Source organism: Orcinus orca, chromosome 6 (genome assembly GCF_937001465.1).
Source record: "Orcinus orca chromosome 6, mOrcOrc1.1, whole genome shotgun sequence".
In the NCBI taxonomy this organism is placed as follows: domain Eukaryota; kingdom Metazoa; phylum Chordata; class Mammalia; order Artiodactyla; family Delphinidae; genus Orcinus; species Orcinus orca.
The window spans coordinates 48248654-48264593 of NC_064564.1; the positions used below are offsets into that span (position 1 = coordinate 48248654).

Consider the following 15940-nt stretch of genomic DNA (forward strand, 5'->3'; position numbering starts at 1 on the left):
CAAAATAAAATTAAACACCATCAACAACAACAACAAATAATTCTGAGGTGCTATGCTACTGATTTCCTGGGTGGTATTTATATGTCTCCTTTTTTATATAAATGCACCACAAAAACATGCACAATGACATACCAAAAAACAAAACAGTTCATAAACCAAAGAGAAGCCTCCACTAAACCAAAAATAACATTACAATTGCTAATCATGCACACACACACACACACACACACACAGCTGAAAAAGAAACAAGTTAAAAAAAATCAATGAATACATCATTGGAACAAACTCTACTTATGGCAAAGCACTTTTCAAATTAAGCTAATGTTTTTCAACAGTAAGACAGCACGCTTGGCTTTCAGAATGATGCTGCTAGAAATTAATAAAAGCCAGAAAGTTTATTTTGGATTAGAAGATTGACCTGAATGAGCAAAACTCACAATAAAACTGTAACAGCTCTTCATGCTCAAATTTCAAATCTTAATCTTACAGACAAAGCTGAGAGAAAGGCAGAAGTGGAAGGGAAAAAAACTCCTCAATCTATTTCTGGCAATTCCCGTGGGTGGTTTGATTTCTCCACCTAGATTTACCCACTCCTACTTGTTTCTACCTAGTTATGACTCCGCATCCTACTCTCCCCATACCTTAGCACCACAGAAGTTAAAGTTGTAGTGTTTTAACATGTCAAAATTCAGAATTATGTGCTTCAACATGAATACTTTATTGTACACAAAAGGCACAGCCTTTTGTCAGGGAGACAGATACATGGGTCAAGATTAGAGATCTATAAAAATGGGTTATTATCTGTCTAGAAGTAGCAGGGCTACTTAAGAGTTTTGAGTATACACAAGGTGATGCCACCCATGGGCAAATAAAAGTGAGGAGATGGATAAGTCAAGGTCTCCATAACACTCTAGGATTACAAGAGTAATGTTTGCACATAGATAAATGTTAAACAGTTCTCCTACTTTAGAGAAAAATGGAAAGCACAAGGCAAAATGTTTGAGCTTCTTTTTAAAAAAAGTTGAACATATGTCAAGTGCCATAGTGCAATTTCAGTACAAAATCAATCTCTATTGGAAAGGGAAGTATTCAGGAGAGAGGGATCTCTTTGTGGATAACTCAAGGCCCTTGATTTTTTTTCACTGTCTCCACTAACCTTTTCAATACTTATTGCTTATTATCCAATCTACACAGAGGGTGAAGTACAATTTTCTCAGTTACTATAAGATTTTGATAGAATATTACATTGTTTGAGGATGTTGGAACTAAGAAACAAAAATTAGACTTTAGAGTTGTACAGGAATTCATTTCATCCAAAGCATTATTTACTAGTATATTTTTCCTTTAAAATCATTTACTTTTCAACTAAATATCTGTTATCAAACTCTTAACACCTGTATATCCTTCTCACTCTCTCTCACCTGTAGAACTTCCCTTCTATTTCACTGAGAGGATGGAGGCAATCAAAAAAGAACTTCCACAAGTGCTCACCACCACATCCACAAATATATACATACCTGTACCTGCACCTGTTCTTCCTTACTTGCTTTTTCTATATAAACTATATATAGCCTCTCCATTTGTGCATTAGTTACCACTCCCTCTCTGTTAAGAATATGGCACCTTTCCAGAATCATCAATTTTCCTTCCTACTAGAGCATTCCAATTTATATATATATATATAAAATATATATAAAGAGATTCATTATAGGGAATTGGCTCACATGATTATGGAGGCTGAGAAGTCCAAAAGACCTGCACTGAAAAAGATGAGACCCAGGAGACCCAGTGGTATAAGTTCCAGTCCGAGTCCAAGTCTGAGGGCAAAAGCAGACTGATGACCTGGCTCAAAGACAGTCAGGCACAAAGAGAATGGTTCTCCCTTACTCAGCCTTTTTGCTCTACCCAGGCCTTCAGTGGATTGGCTGAGGCCCATCCAAACTGGGATGGCAGTCTGCTTTACTCAGGCTACAGATTCAAAAGTTAACCTCATCCAGAAACACCTTCACAGACACACCCAGAATAATGTTTAATCAAGTGTCTGGAACCCATGGCACAGTCAAGTTGACACATAAAATTAACCATCGTGATCTCCCACATGAAACTAAACAAACAAAAAACACAACTCTCCCTTGACTTCCACATCCTCTCCAACTACTTTTCCATCTTACCCTCTTTGATAGCAAAATTTCTCAGAAGATCTGTACATATCCACCATGTTTTTCTCCTCTGAAGCCTGTCCATTCAGCAGACCAGTAAAATGCCAAACTCTCCCTCAACCCCCTTACTGTGCTTAATCTATCTCCATATAAATTATCACCATCTGACATATTTACCTTTATTTTTTGCCACCCCTCTAGAATTTAATACATGTGGTTGATGCTCAGTGTGTTCAATGAATAAATGGATAAATATAGAAAGTACATGGAGGTGCTCATGAATATATTAGAGCACATAGTTACTTTAGAGCACATGGTAGGTGCTCAATGGTTCAAATGAGTAAGTGAATAAAAATAAAAATCCTTGAACAAACATGAATCTGAGCAGGATCCTGCAGGGCCCTTTGGGGTACAAAAGCCCCTCTCTGTCCCCCATTTCTTGTTTGTTGGAAAGGCTTTTGTCTCCTAGGCCTTCCCTGGGTTCCAAAGAGCAGGCACAGGCAATTACTAATGAGGAAAGTAAGTGAAGGAATGCAGAAAAAAAGGAAAAACAGTTAAACAAGAAAACTAATGACAATAGTTCCACAATAAAACAGTTCCAGTTCCTCCTCAAGGAATATACATAACAACCTGTTGGATATCTTTGAGTTGTTCTTCATGAACTAAGACCCTACCACCACCACCATGTCCACCGCCCCACCGGCCTCTTGTTTGTAGAAGAAGCTTGGCATCTCTGACTCCATATTGTATCTATCTTTTCTGCTGCTTTAACCTCTGGGTCATAAGCCTCTGCTTAGCCCTGCACAAAGACATGTTATCCACTATAGGAATTTTGCCCCCAGCTTGGGGTGTACGTGATAGCCCTCCTTCAAAGAAACTCTACCTCCCCTGCAGCGATAAGGAAACGTGAACAAGAAAAACTGACATTTGTCTTATTGAGTTCTGCAGGAATATCGTGACCAGACTCACCTCAACCAAGGTCAACTGACCAAGAACAAAGAGTTTTCACAACCCACCTTGGGCCCTTGATGGCACCCTGATGTCTGTGTTCGTCCGTCACTTCCTAACCTACCCTCCTGCTTCCCCCCTTCCCTGACATAAAAGCAGCTTGAATTCTACCTTGAATTACGATGGTTCTTTAGGACATTAATCTACCATCTTCTCAGTTTGCTGGCCTTCTGTATAAAGTCACTTTTCCTTGTCCCAACACCTTGTCTCTTGACTCACTGGCCTGCCATGCAGCACGTGGTACAAGCTTGGACTTGGTAACAAGCACTCATTCGTAACCTGTGTTTTCACTCCTAAAATAAGCCAAATAAGAATAGAGTGCTGCTACAGGTATCAGACCACCTTGATAGTGCCTGAGAGGAGCAAGCAGACCTTTGAAACAATTCCAATTCACCCAGAATTTCCAGACATCAGTAAGATCCATAGAGAGAAGCAAATTTTTGCCTCTCAGAAACTGAGACACAGGAAAAAACTACTAGAGCTGAGATGGATGGAAGTCCTGTGTGGGAAGCCTAGCTTTGTCACTGCCTAGCTATGGAACTGTATCAAATTTATTTAATCTTTTTGAGCATTGTGTTTCTTTTCTATGTGGGGGTGTCACTATCTTGACAATTGTTTTACCCATTCTCCCATACTCTGGGAATTTTTTAAATGCTTTTCCCTCCTTCCTCAATTTTCCAGCAATCTGTCTCCCCACTCTGTCCCCAGCCAATGACTTCAAACAACATAGAAAAAAGTAAAAGCAAACAAGGAAGTACTTCACCCTCCCACCACCTCATGCACAACTTGAAGAGGTACACAACCACCTGTATTCCATCTGTCTGCTCCTAAGACCAACTTGAGTACATGAGCTTTTGATCTCATTTCCTCTTGCTTTATTTCTACTCTTATTTTCTCTCTACTCTGTATCAATTCAGCACTTTCTTTTCAAGTATTTATGCCGGCATACTAGCATTTTCTTATACCCTCTTATCTTAAAAAACAAGGCAAAACCAAGCAATAACAGCGCAACAACAGCAGTGACAGTGAGAAGCTTTCCACTGTATAAATATATTACAATTCATTTCATCTTTCCCATATCAGTGAATATCTGGGCTATTTCCAGATTTTGGGTTTTTTGGTTTTGATTTTTTTTTTTCATTTTTTTAACCTGCTATAAACATTTCAGATATGTCTTCTGGTAAACATGCATCAGAGTTTTCCTAGATCAAATACTTTGTAGTGATATTACTGAAGCCTAGACTGTATACATCTTTAATTTTACTAGGTAAAACCAAAATATTTTGCTAAGCAATTGTACCAGTTCGCATCCTATGAACAGTATAAATAGCTCCACATTCTCCCCAGAGCTTACTGTTGTCAGATTTTTAAATGTTTGCCAATTTACTGAGTATCAAATGGTTTCTTATTATGATTGTAATCGACATTTCCATAATGATTAAAGAGATTGAGTAACTTTTGGTAAGTTTATAGATGACTTGTGTTTTTCTCTCTGTGATATATGCCTGTTTAGGTCCTTGGCCCTTTTTTTTCTGTGCAATTCTTTGTGTTTTTCTTATTGATCTTTTTAAGAGCTGTCTATATATTCTGGATACTAATCACTTGATTGGTTTCATGTGTTTTATATATATCTACTCCTAGTATGCGGTTTGTCCTTTTCTTTTATCTAGATAACTTTTGATGAAATTTTGTAATTAAATGTACTCAAGTCAATTAATATTTTGCTTTGTGGAATGTGTATTTGCATTATAGCTTAGACTAAGGAAGGGATGCTGGTTAAGAGCATGGTTTATAGAGCTGGGCCACTGGGGTTGGGTCCTGGATCCACGTCTTACCTGCTGTACAACCTTGGGTACTTTTGCCTTATATGCTTCAGTTGCCTCATCTGTAAAGGAGGGATAATCTTACAGGATTGCTGTGAGGATTAAATGTGTTAATATATTATATATATTTATTTATTATATTTATTATATATTATATTATATATATATATTATATAACTTACTGGAACCGCACTTAACATTTTAAGCACTTAAGTACTGGCTATTTTTATTCAAGAAATTCTTTTCTACTCCCAGATCATAATATATTCTCTTATGTTTTCTTCCAGATGATTTAAAGTTTGAATTTCAGATTTAAATCTTTAACACAAAAAATTTTTTTAGTTCCGTAAAGTATGAGACATGGGCCCACAAAAATACATGGAGCACTTCACAAACCTATATATCATCTTTCCTCAGGCATAGGGCTCATCATCTTTGCATTGTTCCAATTTTAACATATATAGTGTCAAGGTGGGTGCTCTTGCAACATCTGACGCATTAACCTCTTGCTTATTTATTCACTTACTTATCTAGGGCTCCACAACCCACCCTCAGACCCCCTCCCTCCTCAGCGACCGCATCTCAGTTCCCTTGCAGACTCCAGCTGTCCCGTTTGACCTCAAAATGTTACACTGCATTAGAACTGAGTCCTATTCCCTCTGTTTTCTCTATACTCTAGTGTCTGGAAACTGCGACCAGATTACCTAGGCTCAAATTCCAATATTGACTAGGTATATAACTGAGCATGTTATTTAACTTCTCTGTGCCTCTGCTCCCCATCAGTAAAATTAATACAGTAATGTTTATTATCTTAAAGTTGTTATGAGTATTAAATAAATGAATAAATGCATGTACATCACTTAGAACAATACTTGGTATTTGGTAGGTATTGAATAAATAGTAGTCATTATTTTCTAGAGAATTAAAATTAATCTTATGATTTTAAAAGTCACCTAACTGTTGATGATCTCAAAATGTCTGTATTCAACCCGGAACTCTCCCTAAACTCAAGACTTACATAACCAACTGTTCATTTGGCTGCTTTATTTTTAGATGTGTGACAGGTATCTTAAGCTTCACGTGACCTAAGCATAACTATCAGCTCAATCTTAGTCTTCCTCACTACCCCACATCCAATGCTCAAGCCAAAACCCATCACCCTTGATTTATTTGATTCTTTCCTCCCACAACCAGCTCGATAAGTTCTGCTTCAAAAAGGCATCCCAGATTTGACCAATACTCCCTAATTCCACTCTGTAAGCAACATCTTCTCTCACCTGGACCACCATCACAGATGCTCAGCTGTTCTCCCTTACTCTATTATTTTTATTTTTTTTTTTTTGCGGTACGCGGGCCTCTCACTGCTGTGGCCTCTCCCGTTGCGGAGCACAGGCTCCGGACGCGCAGGCTCAGCGGCCATGGCTCACGGGCCTAGCCGCTCCGCGGCACGTGGGATCTTCCTGGACCGGGGTACGAACCCGCGTCCCCTGCATCGGCAGGCGGACTCTCAACCACTGAGCCACCAGGGAAGCCCCCTTACTCCATTCTTGACCCTATTATGGTCTTCCCTCCATTCAGAAATGAGAACAAGTCAGTGCAATCCATTATAAATCCAATCAATACCCACTCCCCAGCCCCAGCTTGCTTAAAATTATTCTGTCTTTACAGAAAACACAATAAAATTCGAACTCCTTCCCATGGAGTACAGGGGCCATAGATGATCTGGTCCCTGCTTACTTCTCTTCCTGCACTCACCCTCAGTCACTATTCTCCTTCAGTCACATGCCTTCTTTGGGTCTTAAATGGGTAAACTCATTCTTACCTCAGATCATTTGCACTGTTGGCTTGGAAGGACTTAATCCCAGATCTTGGAATGGCTGCCTCTTCATCATTCAGATCCCAACTCAAAAGGTCACCTCATCAGAGATGCCCTTTTTGGTGACCTTAATTAAAACTGCCCCACTTCCAATTGATTATCATTCTACTGTATTTTATTCATTGCACTTATCAGTATTTAAGATTTTTGTATGTTTCTGCATTGTCTATATGCTACTACTAGAAGTAAGCTCTGTGAGGACAGTAGCATTATATTAGTTTCAAACTCCCTAGAGCAGTGCCTGACACCCACACAATCAGTTCCCAATGTCTAATTACTGACTAACTGCTACATATTTTTCTAAAGCCTTTATATGAGGCATTTCATTTCATGCCCCACAGGAGATAGATAATTTCCATTTTACAGATAACGAAACCTAGACACAAAGTTAATAAGTAGCAAAAGTGGAATTCAAAATTATCTCTTGTTTGCCGTTTTATCCCCATTGCTTAGTATATTGCTGGATATTGAATAAATATTTGTTTAAAGGAGAGATGTATAAAAATATCAAAGGAAAAAATTCAAAGGAATATAAAAAAATAAAGGAAACCAAAAAAAAAAAAAAAAAGCCAGAGAGTGCCATTTTTAGAGTCTTCCACACCATCAAATGAACCATAGAAGGTCAGAATTGGGTTTCAGAATTCACACCCCAACAGGATCTACAGGAGAAGTTGTGGTTGCTACTTCCTGCTAAGTGCCTCAGGATACAACAGTTGTGAAAAATGCTACAAAATGTAAAATTGGGGCTTCCCTGGTGGCACAGTGGTTGAGAGTCCACCTGCCAACGCAGGGGACACAGGTTCGTGCCCCGGTCCGGGAAGATCCCACATGCCGCAGAGCGGCTGCACCCGTGAGCCATGGCCGCTGAGCCTGCGCATCCGGAGCCTGTGCTCCGCAACGGGAGAGACCACAACAGTGAGAGGCCCGCGTACCGCAAAAAAAAAATGTAAAATTCTTCTTCACACCTTTACTTAGTGCTATTTTCTCTGTCAAGTCACAGCCTACACAAGACCACAAAGCTTTACATAATTCAAGCTTAGAGAAACATAAATCTGATTTGTCAGAGAAAAATAAAGGAGACTTAAGAAAAAAAAAACCAAATTCAGAGATCCCATCTATTGTTTTCTGTGCATTCATATGTCAGAAATCCACATGGTATCTGGTTCATATGGCAGTAGGTGACTTATCTTTGTCCAGAACATGCTCCCACCAGGGAGTACAAGTAACCTAGGGAGGAACTTCAGTGCCATGAAATCCAGAAAAAGGAGGGTGCCCAAAGTGCACACAGAAGGCATCAATGCTCTGAAGGATAGACATCTGGCCAGCTTCTAAGAGGCTCCGTTTTATTTTTAAACATTTATTTAAAAAATTTTTTTAATAAAGTTACAACAATGTTGAAAAGTTTCATCAATTTATAACATATGAAATCACTTTCCTAAACTCCTGGTGCTGAGGTTCTAATCTACTAAACCTTCCAGGAAATGGAATTGAGTCTATCAGTTCTCTCAGTGCCTTAGATGTGATTGGCTCCCAAACTGCAGGGCACCTCAGCCCCGAGGTCTGGTGCTGCTAACTGAGCCAGGATTCAGCAGAGGAAGGACTAAGGTAAGGGGACAAAGAGAGCCCTAATGGGATGGTGGACAAAGTCCCCAGGTGTTGGCATCAGAGGGGTCTCTCTCCAAAAGCTGCCCTTCAGAACATCATGGCTTCACCCAAATTCCCCCAGATCCCCTCTACTGTTCCTCTGCACTCTTCAGCTGTGACGCTGGTTTTGTCTCCAACCTGCCCACACATTGACTTTTCTTCCTTAGGCTGCCCTCAGGTTACTGGAGGCCCCCAAGCACAGGGCTTCAGAAAATGCCTGGAAGTTGATATTCCCCCATCTCCAAACCCTGGGGCAGCCCTTACCAAGGGTGGAGAATGGGCGGTGGAGGAAAGTGCAGCTTCCATGCCTCAGACTCGGATAAACCCTGAGGCATGCCTTATACCCCAGAGGTCCCCTGTGGGATCAAGCTGAAGTCGCTTTCTGTGAGTTCTTGCCCAAATTTGCAGCCTTGCTTTACTTCTTCCCCCGCCCGGTCTTGCTTTCCCCACACCCTTATTGTTTCTCCTGGGAGTATTACCTTAATAAAGCATTTGCATTTGAATTCTTACATTACAGATTTTTACATCTCTGATTCTGAGAAACCCATGCTAAGAAAAGAAACTACCCCAAAGGTTTGTGTTGAAGAGCAAATGAAATATTATTGTACCTAGGAATGGTGCTGAGCATATAACAGGCCCTCCCTAAATTACTACTATTACTACTATCATTACTTCAGGAAGGCAGCTGAAAATCTTCTCACCTTGGCAGCCTTTTATAGATCTAATTTGGGGCCCTTATGATAGTATATACCTAAAAATGCAGTTATCCTCCAAAAAAACTAATAGTTCTGGTCATTTCTGAGCAGTCCCTTGCTGTAGGTAACATTCTCCCCTCCATAAACTACATGGAAGGAGTGAAGCATATCTAGAAAATAAAATACCACTGGCTTTGGAGACACGTTTGTCTGAATTTTGAATGTATAGGCGCCATTTACTAGCTTAGCTATTTGATCAACAGGTAAATTGCTTAACCTCTCTAAGTCTTGGGTTCCTCATCTGTAACATGGAGAAAAAAAATCCCATCGACTTTGCTGAACTGTGAAGATTATACAATGTTTATTGAATTAGAGACAGCTTAGTGTATTAGTTAAGAGCAAGGATGCTGAAATAAGAATGCCTGGACTCCAAGCTCTGCCTCTTGTGTTAGTCAGGGTTCTCCAGAGAAACAAAATCAACTGGAGATAGACAGATGACAGCTAGATAGATAAGACAGATGATAGATAGATAGAGATTTGTTATAAAGAATTGGCTCACATAATTATGGAGGCTGAGAAGTCCAGATCCAGGAGAGCAGATGGTGGAACTTCCAGTCAGAGTCCAAGTCTGAAAGCAGAAGAGGACTGATGTCCCAGCTCAAAGACAGTCAGGCAGAGAGAGAATTCTTTATTTTTTAGCTCTTTATTCTATTCAGGCCTTCAACAGATTGGATAAGGCCCATCCACAATGGAGAAGGCAATCTGCTTTACTCAGTGTATTAGTCCATTCAGGCTGCTTTAACAAAAATACTATGGACTGGTTAGCTTATAAACCACAGAAGTTTATCTCTGGAGGCTGGGGAGACCAAGATCAAAGTATTAGAAGATTCTGGTGTCTGGTGAAAGCCAAATTCTTAGTTAATAGATGGCCATCTTTTTGCTGTACCCTCATATGGTGGAAGGGGCAAGGGAGCTCTCTGGGATGTCTTTTATAAAGGCAATAATCCCATTCATGAGGGCTCCACACTCATGACCTAATAATCACTTCGCAAAAGCCCCATCTCTAAATACCGTCACATTGGGCATTAGAATTTAACATATGAATTTTGGGGGAGACAAAAACATTCAGTTCATAGCATTCAGTCTACTGTTTCAAATGTTAATCTCATCTAGCAACACCCTCACAGAAACACCTAGAAATAATATTTAACCAAATATCTGGCCCATGACCATCAAGTTGACACATAAAATTAACTGTCACGCTAATTGTGCAAACTTAGAGAAATAATCCAGCCTCTGTGATGTTTATTAGGAGACTAAAGACAGAGGGTAGTTCTGGAAACTGAATAAGTTCAAACATATCAAGTACCTATAACAGTCCTTTCCATGTAGTAAGTACTCAATAAATGTTAGTGAAATTGCCTCTCCAGCAGAGAGTAGAAATTCAGGAAATGTTAGGTCCCTTCCCCTTGGAAGTGGAGAATAAACATGGTGACCATAAATGTGAAAACTACTCTCTTACAGACACTTTGAAGAGAATGATGACCAGAGTTTTTATTTTCTTTGAGTACAGAACAAGAAAAGAGGGTTTAATCTTAAAGTAGCACATAGTACTTAGTTTGGAGACACAGAATTTCAGGCTGTAAGTATCAGGAAATATTGAAATGGATTACTGAGAAGGTTATGGAATCTCCTATTTCAGGAGGTCTTTAAACTAAGAAATAATATCATGTGTCTGGAATAGCTTGAATCAAATTTTGCCTAAAGGTAGGAAAGAGAAGTAAATTACAACCCACCCACCCCCATATTTCCTTCTGATAATTTCATTGTTTCAGCTTCCAGAGAATCTGAGCAAAAATATTAGAATTCTATAGAATGGAGAAAAGACAGTCTCTTCAGGAAGTGGTGTTTGGAAAGCTGGAGAGCCACAGGTAAATCAATGAAGTTAGAACACACCTCACACTATACACAAAAATGAACCCCAAAATGCCTTAAAGACTTAAATATAAGACATGACACCATAAAACTCCTAGAAGAGAACACAGGCAAAACATTCTTTGACATAAATAGTATCAATGCTTTCTTAAGTCAGTCCCCCAAGGCAGTAGAAATAAAAGGAAAAATAAACAAATGGGACCTAATCAAACTTATAAGCTTTTGCACAGCAAAGGAAACCATAAACAAAACAAAAAGACAACCTATGGAATGGGAGAGAATATTTGCAAATGAGGCGACCCACAAGGGCTTAACTTCCAAAATATACAAACAACTCATACAACTCAAGAGCACAAAAACAAACAACCCAATCAAAAAATGGGCATAATACCTAAATGGACATTTTTCCAAAGAAGACATATAGATGACCAATAGGCACATGAAAAGATGCTCAACATCACTAATTATTAGAGAAATGCAAATCAAAACTACAATGAGGTACCACCTCACACCAGTCAGAACAGCCATCATTAAAGTCTACAAATTACAAATGCTGGAGGGGGTGTGGAGAAAAGGAAACCCTCCTACATTGTTGATGGGAATGTAAATTGGTGCAGCCAGTATGGAAAACAGTATGGAGGTTCCTCAAAAAACTAAAATAGAGTTGCCGTATGACCCAGCAATCCCACTCCTGGGCATATACCCAGAGAAAACTCTAATTAGAAAAAATACATGCACGCCAATGTTCACAGCAACACTATGCACAATAGCCAAGACATGGAAGGAACCTAAATGTCCACTGACAGGTAAATGGATAAAGAAGATGTGGTATATAAATATACAATGGAATACTACTCAGTCATCAAAAAGAATGAAACAATGCCATTTGCAGAAACATGAATGGACCTACAGATTATCAAACTAAGTGAACTAAGTCAGAAAAAGAAAGACAAATACCATATGATATCATTTATTTGTGGAATCTAAAATATGATGCAAATGAACTTATTTATGAAACAGAAACAGACTCACAGACATAGAAAAGAAACTTATGGTTACCAAAGGGGAAAGGGAGTGGGGAAGGGATAAATTAGGAGTTTGGGATTAGCACATACAAACTACTATATATAAAATAGATAAACAACAAGGTCCTACTGCATAGCGCAAGGAACTATATTCAATATCTTGCAATAAAGCCATAATGGAAAAGAATATGAAAAAGTATATATATATATATATATACATATATGTATATACACATATACATATAAAGCTGAATCACTTTGCTGTACACCAGAAACTAACACAACATTGTAAATCAACTATACTTCAATTTTTAACAATATTAGAGTTCTATTTTCTTAACCATGCTCTTCCTTCATTATGGGGTTAATATTTTTTGAAACAAGTAAGAAAACTTCATTTAAAAAAAAACATCAGAGGGTTACCCCTGCCTACCGCCTATGAATAGAGCAAACAACACTTTAGGTTATTGCTCCAGTGCTTGCTATCACAGACACCTCCCACAGCTGTTGCATCCTACGTAATGAGGTGGTTCTTCAGGGATTTTATAATAGTTTTGTGTTATTGCAAGCCACAGTCTGGATCTCTATTCTGAGGTGTCTGAAAATGCCCTTACCTAATGTATACTTTTCTTTGATGTGATATACTGATAACAACCTAAAGTTTTTTAAATCATAAAATGGTATTGTATTATTACAAAGATGTGAAGAAAATGGGCTTTCATTTAGAAGGGTCTTTCATTCTCCCACTAGCAAATATGGGACAATTTGAACATCTAAGTAAATAATGAGAGAAACAAATTATAGACCACTGAATAAAAAAGGAAACCACAAGTCTATATGTGACTTGCAATCTTAATCCTTAAAGCAACTTTTTAAGATATTAGTATCTCCATTTTACACAAAGGGAAACTGAACTCAGAATGTTGAAGTGACTTTCCCAAGCTCAAACAGCTAAAAGTGACAGTCTTTTCTTCTATTAAAAAAAAATTTCAAATTTACTGAAAAATTATACATACAGTACAAAGAACTGTTTCCTTCCTGAATGATTTGAGAGTTGTTGACCTGATGTCCCACCACACCCAAATACTTTAAAACAGGAATGTTTTTATACATAACCACGATACAACCATCAAAACCAGTGGCTACATTAGGCAAATGGAAAGAAGCACCCGCACACAGTAAACATTCAGTTCATATTTCCAAATTTCATCTGAACAAAAATAGGTAAAATGTAAATATATCCATCCCCAAGCTTAGGTATAATGAGTGATTATACTAATAACAACTGTAAAATAATACCTCACAAAGAGTTGTTCACTTAAACAGGAACACTAATAAATGGGAAGCCTATGTAGTAAACCTTCAGGTAAATATTTCATCCATTAAACCTCAAAATTAACTTCTATTTTCATAATAAAAAGATGTAGAAGATCTGACAGTAATGACATAACATGTTGCCATTTAGTTTATGGACCATTATATACATATAGAAGCAAATATAATATATAGATAAGACGTCTAAATATAAGTGATTATAAATTGTGACTATATTTTTGTCTAAAGAACATAAGTAGAAAGTAAGAATCTTACCATTCTGGGACATTTAAAGGACCCCTCCACATTCATACATTAACTAATATCTTACAATTATTGGGTTATTTTCATTTTGTATGTTTTTGTATAAATATATAAAATATTTTGTAGTAAGACTGCAAGCTATAGAAGAAGTATACAAACCATCAAAAAATGTCCACTCAAGGGCTTCCCTGGTGGCGCAGTGGTTGAGAGTCCGCCTGCCGATGCACGGGACGTGGGTTCGTGCCCCGGTCCGGGAGGATCCCACATGCCGCGGAGCGGCTGGGCCCGTGAGCCATGGCCGCTGAGCCTGCGCGTCCGGAGCCTGTGCTCCGCAACGGGAGAGGCCACAGCAGTAAGAGGCCCGCGTACCACAAAAAAAAAAAAATGTCCACTCAATTATACAACTTTTAATTAAACTTTTGTAATGGTTTCAGAGACATAGAAACAGCTGCATAATTCCAAGCTTATGCAAATTTCTACTGGGCGTGGGCAAAAGCAATTTTTCAGACACATATAACCTCATTATTCTTTAATATTTAAATTTATATTCAATGAATTTTCTGTATCTGAATGTCAGCTTCATTCATGTCAATAGTGCTAGATGCTACTTCACTTCAAATATAACAGGGTTCCTGACTGATATTCAACAAAATCTTCTAGTATTTGTCTGATAATTTCTTCCTTATTAAAGTTTTATATTAGATTAGTTTCCATTCTTAAACAGCATACATTCTCAGAATCCAAAGCACACATGCACACACAACATAGAGGGTGAAGGGAGGGAGGGAGAGGAGGTGGGTGGTGAGAGAGACAGAATTGCAATGCCCAGGGGATGGCTATGAATGGAAAGCTATAAATACGTCAGCAGGGAGAAATAGAGATCCAACTCTAGAATGATAGCTTCTCAATGGATCCTCAGAATTTACCATGTGAAGTGTCATAGATGGGTCATTCTCAAAGCCTTGAAACTGGTCAGAGAGGTAGATAATAAAATGAAAGGAAGAAGAAATGTACTGAAAATCAAAGAAAAAGTCTATAAACTCAATCGTTTACTAGGAAAGAGAAGAAAATGTCAACACAAACAGTATGAAAACATTTGTAAGAAACAAGATTCTAAGTCAGAATCAGAATAAATCTATAAATTCACCTAATCTAAGACGTATGGATTGCCCTTTAAGTCATATAATCTCTCTTAAATAGCTATGTATGTGTGTTTTTTCTATATCACTAATATCAATATTTCCTATATTATTTCAAACGATTATCCTTATTTGGGGGCAGAGTGGCCTAGAGCAGTACTGTCCAATAGAGATATAATTTAAGTTGCATTTGTAATTTTAAATTTCTAGTAGCTACATCAAAAGAAAGCAAAAGAAACCAGTGAAATTGTACTTAATAATGTATTTTATTTAACCCCAAATAACTAAAATAATACCATTTCAACATATAATCAGCAAAAAATTGTTAATGAGATATTTAATAGTTTTATTTTATTATTGACTTCAAATCCAGTATGTGTTTTTCACTTAGAGTCAGCACATCTCAATTTCACAGTAGCCTATCAACAACATATCAAGTAGAACAAAGTGTCAAGGGCTTGATTATTTTTTAACTTTGTTTTTTAGAGCAGTTTTAGGTTTACAACAAAATTGAAAGGAAGGTATAGAGACTGCTCATTAACCCCGCCCCTAAACATGCATAGCCTACCCCATTATCAATATCACTCAATGGAACATTTTTTAACAAGGATGAACCACTGACACATCATACTCACCCAAATTCCATTTACCTTAGGGTTCACTCTCTTTGTATATTCTGTGAGTTTGGACAAAATATAACAACGTATATCCATCCCTATACTATCATATAGAGTATTTTCCCTGCCCTGAAAATCCTCTGTGCTCTGCCTATTCATCCCTTCCCCCCACCCCCACCCCAAACCCCTGGCAACCAATGATCTTTTCATTGTCTTCTTAGTTTCACCTTTTCCAACATGTCATATAGCTGGAATCATACAGTGTGTAGCCTTTTCAGATTGGCTTCTTTCGCTTAATAATATGTATATAAGTTTCCTCTATGTCTTTTCATACCTTGATAGCTCAGTGCTTTTTAGCACTAAAATAATATTCCATTGTTTGGATGTACCATAGTTCATTCATTGACTTACTGAGGGACATCTTGGTTGCTTCTGAGACTT

General features: G+C 38.1%; 1 pseudogene; it reads left to right on the top strand.

The window, feature by feature from the left end:
* The window catches only part of LOC101275942 (elongation factor 2-like), a 42128-nt pseudogene extending 33245 nt beyond the window's left edge, over window positions 1-8883 (top strand).
* Window positions 8884-15940: the final 7057 nt, after the last annotated feature.